The following is a 12,916-nucleotide window of genomic DNA, read 5'->3' on the forward strand; positions in this document are numbered from 1 at the left end:
ACAGTCTCCTTACCAAGCAGTCTCTCTCTCTCATGCATGCACACTCACCCTGGTTTCTCACTCCCATGCTTTCTTTCACCCCCACAACACCAGGCTTCTTACGCCCATGCTTTCTCACATACCCAGATTTCTCACTTCCATGCTTTTTCTCTCTCTCACACACACACCTCAGTCACCTCCCTGACTAATGTCTCACACTCTCACATACACATCAGTCATCTCCCTGAGCAATCACTTTCATTGTCTCTCACATACACACACACATCAGCTCTCTGACCAGTCAATCACACACAGGCTGGCTGGCTGCTTCTCTCTCTTTCTCTCACTCACTTCCTCTTCTCCCCCGAGCACAAATGGGAGCTGCAGCAGCCTCCGCTGGCCAAGAAAGAAGAATCCCATCGGCCGCGGGAGGCTCATGCTGCTGTCTCCTTTCTCCATTACCGGCTGCTTCTATTGCTCGGGGACCGATGCTGCAGCTGCTGCTCGTACTTTTTCGCACGGTGCGGCTCTCTCTCCTTCCCCCGTGGCGCAATTCACTTCCTGTTCCGGGTCACGGGAGGGCAGGCGCAGGAAGAAGAAAAGGCCCAGCCGCGGGTGCAGAGCTTCTTCTAGCGCCGCTGCCGTTCCCGCTGGGCTTGAACGTGCTGACAGCCCGGCGGCAACGGCAGCGGGAGAGACCGGGAGCGCGCGACCCCTGTGTTTTGGGCGTTCGACCCCCGCCGGGGTCGCGACCCATAGGTTGAGAACCGCTGCTCTAGGGGTCTTCTGCAGGAGTTGGGGGACATTAGATATAAATTGCAACAGATTGACGCTGATGAGAGGGCGCATCAGCTTGATCTGATGCGCCAAACTTATTATGAACATGGTAATCGGGCTGGGAAATTATTGGCACACTCCCTGAAAGCTAAAATAGCTCAATCCCAGATTACTAGAATTAAATCTACGGAGGGGATGGTGGTAACAGATGTGGACGGGATTCAAGCGCAATTTAATCAGTTCTTTGCTGCCCTGTGTTCCAAGGAGGAACTTGCTTCTGCTGATGATATACAAGCTTATTTGGCGGATATAACGCTGCCCTGTTTAGAGGAGCCTATGGCGGAGGGAGTTGGGAAGGATATCTCAGCAGCGGAGGTATTGGCTGCTATCGCTGAATTGAAACCTGGCAAGGCGCCGGGGTTAGACGGCTTCACCCCTATTTTTTATAAGAAATTTAAGGATCTTTTAGTGAATCCTCTGGTGGCTATGTTTAACGCCTTGCGCTCTGGGGACCATTTACTACCGGCAGCAAACGTGGCAGGTATTACGATTCTGCCGAAACCTGGGAAGGATCCCATGCTCTGTAGCTCATATAGGCCCATTTCGCTTATTAACATTGACCTCAAATTGTTAGCAAAAATCTTGGCGAATCGCCTAAAATTTGTTATCCCCCTACTAGTGCATGATGATCAGGCAGGCTTTATGCCAGGCAGGATGGCGGGAGATAATATAAGGAAAATAGTCAATATTGTACACTATGCTAAGAGGAACTCCATACCAGCTGTGCTTTTCGGAGTGGACGCAGAGAAGGCTTTCGATAGAGTGCATTGGCACTTCTTGTTCCAAGTGTTGCGAAAGGTGGGCCTAGGGGGTGGCTTTCTTACATGGGTTCAGGCCCTTTACAGATTACCTGCTGCTTGTATAAAGGTCAATGGGAGATATTCGGATAACTTTGAGGTGCAGAGGGGGACCCGGCAGGGCTGCCCTCTATCTCCATTGCTATTCGCTTTGTGCTTGGAGCCGCTTGCAACAAAAATTCGAGCAGCAGAGGGGGTACAGGGGATCACTATAGGAGACAAAATGTATAAGTTGGCCCTGTATGCTGATGATGTGTTATTCACGTTGGCCAATACTGGTTCATCCCTACAGGGCTTACTTCCATTGTTGGAAGGCTATGGGAAAGTGTCGGGATTTAAGGTAAATAAGGAGAAGTCAGAAATTTTGCCGATTGTTCTCTCCTCGACACAGATATCGCTTCTAAAATCACAATTTCCATTTGTATGGGCAAAGGGTACAGTGAAGTACCTAGGGGTGTTGCTGGGGGCAGAGTATAATGATCTGTTTAGATTGAATTATTTACCATTACTTAAAAAATTGGAGAGGGATATGCAGACGTGGGACAGGTTGACCCTCACTTGGTTGGGAAGAATTGCGGCAATCAAAATGAATTTTCCACCCCGCATAGCATATCTGTTTCAGACCTTGCCATGTCTTATTCCATCATTGGTGCTGAAGAAACTCCAGGTAAAGGTGTTTTCCTTTATTTGGAAGAGAAGGCCACCGAGGGTGGCGAGGGCAGTCCTCTTTCAATACAAAAAGGACGGAGGTGTGGGTGTCCCCAATTTTTTGAAATTTTACATAGCTTCTCAACTGCGGGCATTGGTGGATTATCATAACCAAAAAGAAATAAAACAGTGGGTACACATAGAGAAAGAACTGGTGGCAAGTCGGGATTGGATATGGGGGGAGAACCCGGTCCCGGTGGACTTGGGGATTCGATCACCTTGCATGGCTGCGACTCTGCTCTTATGGCAGCGCTGGCGAAAACCACTAGTGGGTGATCGAACTTATTTCTATTCCACAAAAATTAGGGGGTGTAGGGCGTTTTCTCTTGGTGGTGACAGTAAAATTCTTCGGGATTGGGAGACAAAAGGGATTCAGACGTTTGGGCAGTTATGGTTTGATACAGGTGTGAAGCCCTTTACAGATTTACAGCAGGTTTATCAGCTGAGTTCTTCCGATTACTACATGTACCTGCAAGTGAGACATTTACTGCTCTCCCGGGCGGTGAGAGCGGATTTGGTAAAGGGGAAGACTCTTTTAGAGGGCTATTGCGATAAAGCTCATGTAGTGAAAGGGGTCATTTCTAAACTTTATGCCCTGTTAAATGGTGCAGTGACCCCACATCCCTGGCATCTTAAGGCCTGGGAGCGTGATTTGGGAGGACCCCTGACGGAGGACGACTGGGAAACTTGTTTCTCTGCTATTGGAAGATGTTCCACTTCAGCCTCTATGGTGGAAAATGGGTATAAGGTGTTATACCGCTGGTATATCACACCACATAAAATGAAGCAGATGGGGCTTCGGAAGGATTTGTTGTGTTGGAGAAATTGCGGGGCAGAGGGGGACTTTTATCACATGTGGTGGGCGTGTTCGGTTATTAAACAACTGTGGGGGCAGGTGGAAAAATGGTTCGGTGAGGTGACAGGGGTGCAGGTCCCATTCACACCAAAAGAGCTCTTGCTTCACATTCCGGACGACAACACTCCGTCTGAGCACAGAATCTTTCTTAGGGCAGTGGCCCATGCTGTAAGGGGTGAAATAGCACGCAGGTGGAAAGATAAGGGAGCTCCACCTATGGCGGCAATCTTGCAGAGGGTGAAATGGATATACTATATGGAGTATCTGACCGCTTCCAGAAGGGATTCACTGGCGAAGCTGCATAAGAATTGGCGTTTCTATCAACACTGGACTGATCTCAACTGTGGATGAGTTAAGGTTTTGGGGGGGGGGGGTAGGGGGAGGGGGTAGTTCTAGTCTAAAACTTTGTAGAACCTATTCATTGAGTAGTACTGCTGGGGATGCAAGTATATGGTATTTGGGTCTGTGTTCTTTGCTAATGCACTTGTTGGCAGTTTCTGTTTGTCTGTGTACTGGTTGTACAATTAATAAACATATAATAACAAAAAAAGGTTAATATAAAAAAAGGGCGGTCAAAAAAAGTATGGCTAGCTGGCGGCAGCACTGCAGCCAAATCGAACAAATATTTTATTCAATGGAAAATTCTATCAAAGTAGCTAGCAATTGAATACAGATTTGAGACACTCACACTAGCTCTGAGTGCGACCACCTCCCCAGACCATCCCTGCCAAAAAAATGCGTGGCACGCCGCATGCTTAACCTATAAATAGTGCTGCGTCAGGAATAGCATCACAGAGCACTGAGCGAGAGCGGCAACTGACTGCATTACAAAAAATGCTTAGCTTTGATAGGTTGCATTCTTGTCTCCTTGCCAACCTGTCTGACCCACTGTTTGACAGGGCTATGAGGTCACTTATGACTCACGGGAAAGGGCTGGTTTTTGTTATCTCCTATTTCAAATGGCCGCTAAGAAATCACTGCGAGCCAAAAGAATGAAACTAATATGATATGTTGTATTCGTGGGGGATTGCGATGCATTTCACAAACCCACATATACAATGAATAGGGACTTATGTGTTGTGGATTGCCAATGCATTGAAAACAAATGCACATCCCTACTGGATTGTCCACTGTTATAAACAAGACATAGGGCTTGATGGACCTTAGGTCTGACCCAGGATAGCAAATCATATGATCTTAACTTTAGGATAGCTCTTTGGCATGACCAGAGTTAGCTGTATGTTACTTAACTAATTCTGAATATCAGAGTTAGATAACTTGTCTAGCTAACTTAACTCCTCCCGGTAATGCCCACTCAGTGTTCCCATTTTTATCCAGCTAAAGTTTTGCCAGATAATGAGATATAGTTGCATTGTATATTTTTCTGTACTATTATTTTTTTACCCAATAATGCACTAATACTCTAATAACATAATAATCTGTTGATGGTACAAGTAATTTATTATTTGTTATCATTGCCCTAGATTTTCATTCCACTATAAATATAGCAGAATGATTGCCCATGGAGAAAAAAGGGGTGGGTGGCAAAACTGTGCAGCTGGCTGCATCATTGCGGTATGTAGGGCTGTGCATTTGTTTTAAATGAAATAGACAATGGCAATTACAATTTCTATTTCATCATGTTTCAGGAGCACTCCAAAATGAAAAAAAATTGGCAACATTTAGTGGAATTTTGTATTTCGTGTTAGTGCGCACTAAAATATGGTTATTGTGCACTAAGTCCCGTTAGTGTACACTAACTGGACTTTTCTTATTTACAGGCTTAGTGCACACTAACAGGACTTTGGTGCACACTAACTAGATGTTAGTGCACATTATGTCCATTAGTGCACACTGCCTAGTTTTCTAATTTCGAAGTTAGAGCGTCCTAAAAGGACTTAGAGCGCACTAACTGGATGTTAGCACACACTAACTAAAGTTAGTGCACAGTAACAAAAAATGTTACCAATAAGTGTTGCGATCGGCAGGGGACGACCCCTATGGCTGACCACACCTACCGGCAGTGGCAGAGGCAGGTCTCTTCGGTACTCTCTGCATGGTCCTCATCATCGGCTAAGGCAGCAGGGAGCCAGCAGCATGGCTCCCGCAGGGGTAGCCTTAGCCCCAATCTGATGCAGGCATTTGGCGCCTGCCCCTACTTATAGGAGCAGCAACAGGAAGTAGTTCCAGGCTCCCAGGAACCACTTCCTCACCCAGGACTATATAAGAAGGCTTCTGAAGGATTGCCAGTGCCTTGCAATAGGTCCAGCTTGGTATGTTTCCTGCCTTACTTGCCTTGCATTGATTTCTGCTTTGGATACTGGACTCTGCCTTGCCTTCCGCCTACCTCTGACCCTGCTTTGGATACTGGACTTTGCCTTGCCTGCTGTCTGCCTCTGACCCTGCTTTGGATACTGGACTGTGCCTGCCTCTGACCCTGCTTTGGATACTGGACTTTGTCTCTTTGCTACCTGCCTCATCGCCCTACTGTCAATACCACTGCCCTGCTGGTAACTCCAGCTGCCGGCCCTGAGGTTCATCTCCCACCGATGAGGAACAACGGTAAGCCTTTCAACCTTGTCATTGCGGCCCAAGGGTTCACCAATTCATTGAATCGTAACAATAAGTTTAAAAGTTTAAATCGTGGAGCAGTTTGTTGGCTAGAGGTATGGTTCTGCATTCCCATTGGCTGACTCCTTACTGTCTATTTAGAAGGAGACAGCCAAAGGGAATGCAAAACCATAACTCTGGCTAATGAACTCCACCCCAGTTGACACTTTTTATCTTATTGGTAACATTTTTTGTTAGTGTTCACTGCCTTTAGTTAGTGCATGCTAACAACCAGTTAGTGCTTCCTATTAGGGGTGTGAATCGTGTGATCGATTGTCTTAACGATCAATTTTGGCTGGGGGGGAGGGAAATCTGATCGTCGTGTTTTGTTTTTTTTTAAATCGTTAAAAATCGTAAATCGGGGGAGGGTGGGAAAACCGGCCCACCAAAAAAACCCTAAAACCCACCCCGAACCTTTAAAACAAATCCCCCACCCTCTTGAACCCCCCCCCAAAAAAATGTTTTAAATTACCTGGGGTCCAGTGGGGGGCTCCCGGCGCGATCTCCCTCTCTCTGGCCACGACTGCGTTGAGAAATGGCGCTGGTGACCCTTTGCCCTTATCATGTGACAGGGCAAAGGTAGCGCCGGTGCCATTTTGGTTCCTGGCTCCCGACGTCACGTGTGCAGGAGATCGCCCCCGGACCCCCGCTGGACCCCCAGGGACTTTTGGCCAGCTTGGGGGGGGGGGCTCCTGACCCCCACAAGACTTGCCAAAAGTCCAGCGGGGTCCGGGAACGACCTCCTGCAAGCGAATCGTATTGCCAATCTTCAAAATGGCGCCAGCGCTACCTTTGCCCTCACTATGTCATACGGGCGACCGTCGCCCATATGACATAGTGAGGGCAAAGGTAGCGCTGGCGCCCTCTAACGATTTTGGACAATTTTAAAATTATCTGACGATAATTTTAATCGTTCAAAAACGATTCACATCCCTACTTCCTATGTCCTATTAGGACACACTAATTCCGAAATTAGAAAACTAGGTAGTGCACATTAATGGGGCTTAATGTGCACGAACATCTAGTTAGTGTGCACCAACATCCCGATATTGTGCATTAAGCCCAAAATTAGAAAAACTGTTTAATGCACACTAATCGGACTTAGTGAGCCAGAACATGAAGTTATTACGTACTAAGCCCCGATAGTGTGCACTAACTCCGAAATGATTGAACACTAATACTAGGGATGTGAATCGTTTATCTGACGATTGAAAATATTGTCCGATATTTAATTAATTTAGTGGGTTTTCTTATCGTTATTGGGGGGGGCGGGAAGAAAGGACACAACCTAAAAACACAACTTAACACTTTAAAATTAGTTTGTTAGTATCCCCCCACCCTCCAGACCCCTCCCCCCACCCCCCCAAATTTTTAAGTACCTGGTGGCCCAGCGGGCGTCCCGGGAGCGTTCTCCCATGCTCAAGCTGTCGGCTGCCACTAATCAAAATGGCGCTGATGGCCCTTTGCTCTTACCATGTGACAGGGGCTATCGGTGCCATTGGTCAGCCCTTGTCACATGGTAGGTGCACTGGATGGCCCACACCATTTTTAAAGATGGCGCAGGCCATCCACTAGATGGCCCGCACCATTTTTAAAGATGGCACCGGCCGTCCAGTGCTCCTACCATGTGGTGGTTTAGGGTTTAGGGGTCAGTTTTGCATACAGATTGAGACGTGCAAACAGCACAGTACATCTCAGTGAAGATTTGATGTCATTTGGATGAGGAAAGTCTCACAAAGATGAGATTTCTAAAATGTTCTCTAACCCTAGCTTGATGGACTCTATAACAGGGTATCATCAAGACAGACTGAGATATCATAGTAGAAATCTCATCTTTGTGAGATTTTCCTCACTTCACTAAGATGTACTGTGTGGTTCGTATATCTCACTCTTCATGTAAAATTGGCCACTAAACCCTAAACCACCACTGACACTTCATCTCGAGCTATTAGCTGGCCCTCCTGTAGTGATATAAATAGTTGACTACTATGAGTACCTTATAAATAGTTTCTCTGTCTCTCATGAATTAGAGATATTGTGGGGTGCAAAAACTATACCACAATATCTGATACTACTGGTGTAGTAATTCTAAACATGCCTCGTTCTCTTATCATGGGTGTTATGCATGCAATATTATAGCATTTTGATGAATCTAGGGGTTAGGGCCTGATTTTCTAAGACTTTTCACCCGTTATGTATCTATGAGAGATAAATATCTTTAATAAGTCCTTACATCTCTATTTTGACTGGCAAAGTCTAATCTTGCTGAGTTGATGTGAACTTGTTCAACCAAGTCAAGCCCCAAGTCTGGTGACATGTATTGTGTAATTTTAAGCATGCTTTTCTTTGGTGTTCACCAAAATAAATTTGCTGTGATGACTCAGCTCTGCCATGATGAATAATAGTTCTAAATCTAGGTGGCAAATTACTGCGTCAGTTATACAACTTTAGCAAGCTATCATACCCAGAAATCACTTGCATTTAACCAGACTGTGAAAACAAGGACAAGACAAAACAGTTAAGGATGCAGCAGATCCAAGCAATTATACAGAGAGAAAAGTTCTTGATTTACCTGTGAGTACCTATAGATGCCTGTAACTCTAGCAATTGCATGTGATGTTACTGAAGAGAAGCTTCCAATAAAACCAGCCAACTGGCCTTTCTGGTGACAGCTAAAGCCAGGAACAGGGTTCAATATCCCTGTCAAGATCATCAGTGTACCACATAGTGAAAAACCTGCATTGGTGCAAGAGTCAGAAATATGGAAGCCCAGGGTGATGTTGGGTAATATCTCCAAATTTTGGTTAATCTCCTGAATGGCAAAATATAAGGCGAAGAGATGCCGAAAATAACGTAGACTCAATCTGAGAGCAAGTAAACATATCTTTAATAGTTATTCAATAATTTAATGATTCACATATATTCAAATTGAGAAAAAGCATAAACTATAGATATCTATGCAAATGAACAATAATCCTGAGTTACAGCATCTTCTCCTATGCTACTATAGAAACCCACCATCAAAGTCTGCAAGTGTTCCTCAACCCTGTCCTGCAACACATTGTGCTTCCTATGAATTGAAATGCCTTCCCCCCAGTCCCCATATTTGCTCATTCATCTCAATCCCAATCTGTATCTCCCCTTTTTATTCCATTACTGAAACCCTCAAGCACACATGGATTCAGTCCTGACCTGGAGATCACCCTCCAGTAGCTAGTCCCAATGAAGGACTTAAAATCAATCATTGTACTTTTATTGACATCCCAATCCAATCCAATCTTATCCAACCCAGTTTGTCTTTTTAGACTGCTAATCCAAAGTGCCCAAAATGTTAAGCATAGCAAATCAAATAAACAACATGCAGGACGTTTGACACCAACTGTTTTTGAAGATTGATGTCAGAACTGTATTGTTTATTTATTAATTTAAACATTTTAAGTTCCACCTAATTCAGCATCACTGTTCTAAGTAGATCACAGATTAATATCTACATAATAATAATTTACAAACATGTTGCATCAGTACACATTATCCAGATAGACACACTATGATCATTGAAAATAAAATCAGAAAACTGATTAAATCACTTGAGAATCATTAATAATATGCTTTTAAAAACCTGTTTAAACAGATCTTCAATTTGTTCTTAAAATATTTGTGTCAGCATCTTATTTATTTCTAAGATTTCTATGCCACTTTATCTTTGAGTAAAAACAGCTTAAGAACATAAGAACATAAGAAATTGCCATGCTGGGTCAGACCAAGGATCCATCAAGCCCATCATCCTGTTTCCAACAGAGGCCAAACCAGGCCACAAGAACCTGGCAATTACCCAAACACTAAGAAGATCCCATGCTAGTGATGCAATTAATAGCAGTGGCTATTCCCTAAGTAAACTTGATTAATAGCAGTTAATGGACTTCTCCTCCAAGAATTTATCCAAACATTTTTTGAACCCAGCTACACTAACTGCACTAACCACATCCTCTGGAAACAAATTCCAGAAGCTTACAGTTAAAAATGTATATAATTGAATAAATACAATAGCTCAAACTACTAAAAAAACAAAGTTAATTAAATTAATTCAATTAGAATCAATAATTGTCATGCATGGAACAAGAAAGTCAATTTTCTTGTTAAAAATTATAAACTCATGAAATGCGGTTACACATTAGAGGTCTCTCAAAATAAGAAGGTTTATAGATTTTTCTAAAAGTCTCAATGATGCCTTCTTTATGAATATCAATGTGCAGTTGATTTGTCCATGCTGGGCCCATATGCAGAAGCTTTTTTTCTCTGCATTTGGTGAGGCATCATATTCAGTAGGTCATTTAGTGGACAAGTTATCCAACTGAAGTTAGCCATATTACTTGTCTTTTATATTCTGCGAGCTGAACGTCTCACTCCATGTACTACTTCATAGTTATCTGGCTACATGTAACCGGGTACATGTGAATATAGCATAGTAGGTTTTTTAGTTATCCAGCCTTGTGTGGCAGGATAATATACTTCTTCACCAGATAGCTTTAAAATATATCCGGCTAAGTAGCACTGGTAGTAACCAATCCAATAAAAAGAAATAATAGGGCAAGCAGGCTAATCCCCTCCCTCTGCCCAAAAAATTATACAAAGGCCCCATCAGGCCATGCTATCATCACCTCCAAACCCATTTTATTCCTTTAACAATCCCCAGTATTTTACCCGGGCCCTGTGTTCCTCTTTTTGATAAACTATAGGATCGGCTGATCCCTCTCCCTTCAGTCCCATCCACCTAACCTCCCATAAAGATGACAAATTGCACAGGTCCCCCTTCCTGCTTTCCCCTGACCCTTCCCATTCCACCAGGTTACCTTAATTTTGCAGCCAAGAATGAGAGAACCTCTGCCCCACTCCAGGGACCTCCAGCGCTGCTCTGACCGAGGCAGCATTGAAAGCATAAGCTTGAAAGTAAACTTACATAAGAGGATTGTGAGAAATTGCAACCTGACCTTGCAAAACTGGAAGAGTGGGCATGAAAATGGCAAATGACATTTAATGCTTCCTATAGGTGAGATCTAAATGTTATTAATATAATAAATACGTAAGTAAATAAATAAATGAATGGTGTGCACTGTGCATCACTTTGCACTTAGGGAAAGATAGCCCAAATTACCACTACGTAATGGCCAAGGTATCAAACATTACTGATATATATGATAATACAAGCATGTAGTTAGTAGGGATGTGAATCGTGTCCTCGATCGTCTTAACGATCGATTTCGGCTGGGAGGGGGAGGGAATCGTATTGTTGCCGTTTGGGGGGGTAAAATATCGTGAAAAATCGTGAAAAATCGTTAAAAAATCGAAAAATCGAAAAATCGAAAAACCGGCACATTAAAACCCCCTAAAACCCACCCCCGACCCTTTAAATTAAATCCCCCACCAAATAACTTAAATAACCTGCGGGTCCAGCGGCGGTCCGGAACGGCAGCGGTCCGGAACGGGCTCCTGCTCCTGAATCTTGTCGTCTTCAGCCGGCGCCATTTTCCAAAATGGCGCCGAAAAATGGCGGCGGCCATAGACGAAAAAGATTGGACGGCAGGAGGTCCTTCCGGACCCCCGCTGGACTTTTGGCAAGTCTCGTGGGGGTCAGGAGGCCCCCCACAAGCTGGCCAAAAGTTCCATGAGGTCCAGCGGGGGTCAGGGAGCGATTTCCCGCCGCGAATCGTTTTCGTACGGAAAATGGCGCCGGCAGGAGATCGACTGCAGGAGGTCGTTCAGCGAGGCGCCGGAACCCTCGCTGAACGACCTCCTGCAGTCGATCTCCTGCCGGCGCCATTTTCCGTACGAAAACGATTCGCGGCGGGAAATCGCTCCCTGACCCCCGCTGGACCTCCAGGAACTTTTGGCCAGCTTGTGGGGGGCCTCCTGACCCCCACGAGACTTGCCAAAAGTCCAGCGGGGGTCCGGAAGGACCTCCTGCCGTCCAATCTTTTTCGTCTATGGCCGCCGCCATTTTTCGGCGCCATTTTGGAAAATGGCGCCGGCTGAAGACGACAAGATTCAGGAGCAGGAGCCCGTTCCGGACCGCTGCCGTTCCGGACCGCCGCTGGACCCGCAGGTTATTTAAGTTATTTGGGGGGGGGGTTCGGGAGGGTGGGGGATTTAATTTAAAGGGTCGGGGGTGGGTTTTAGGGGGTTTTAGTGTGCCGGCTCACGATTCTAACGATTTATAACGATAAATCGTTAGAATCTGTATTGTATTGTGTTCCATAACGGTTTAAGACGATATTAAAATTATCGGACGATAATTTTAATCGTCCTAAAACGATTCACATCCCTAGTAGTTAGTACCATTGTCAAAACCTCCCCTGATGACATCTATGCTTGATTTCAAATGTAGCTCAGTACTATAATGATAATGAGGTCTAAAACCAAATTGGAATGGATCTGCCTTCATTCCTAACTGGGGCTTGTTCCAGACTGTGAGTCCTGCCAATGAGAATGCTCGGGTGTGAGTTGTTTGCAATCGGCATTTTCTTGTGCAGAGGACCACAAGCTATGACATATCTGCAGGATATAAAGGCCAGGGGGGAATATATTCCTTCAACATCTCCTCCAGGTACAATATTTTCTGTATAATGATTTTGAACCAATCTTTAAATTTTAAAATGTATTTGAAAACTTTCTGGGAGCAAATGTGGCTCTAACAATGAAGGGGAGTTATGCTCTCCTCACTGACAACCAATAATTAATATGGCTACATCATTTTGCATTTTCTATAAAGCATGCAACTATCCTTTGGTTAGGCCAACATAAAGTGAATTGCAGTAGTCCAATTGGTTTAAAACCACTGCATGAACTATAGTATGAAAATCCTCTTTCATAATGACATATTTGGCATTTTAAAAGTTAAGAAAATGAGGATTTCTGCAATGTATTTAACTGGGATGTAATGCAAAGTCAGAATCCAACATAAAATCCAGATTACAAATGTTATTTGAAATAGAATAAACCTGGTCATCCAATTGTATATAATGCAAGTCAACAGAGGTTTTATCCAGTTTGGTCTTTTTATTATTTATTTATTTATTTATTTGTTTATTTATTTAAGTGTTTTTATATACCGGGATACGTTGGGAACATCATC

The sequence above is a fragment of the Rhinatrema bivittatum genome, chromosome 16 (assembly GCF_901001135.1).
Source record: "Rhinatrema bivittatum chromosome 16, aRhiBiv1.1, whole genome shotgun sequence".
NCBI lineage: Eukaryota > Metazoa > Chordata > Amphibia > Gymnophiona > Rhinatrematidae > Rhinatrema > Rhinatrema bivittatum.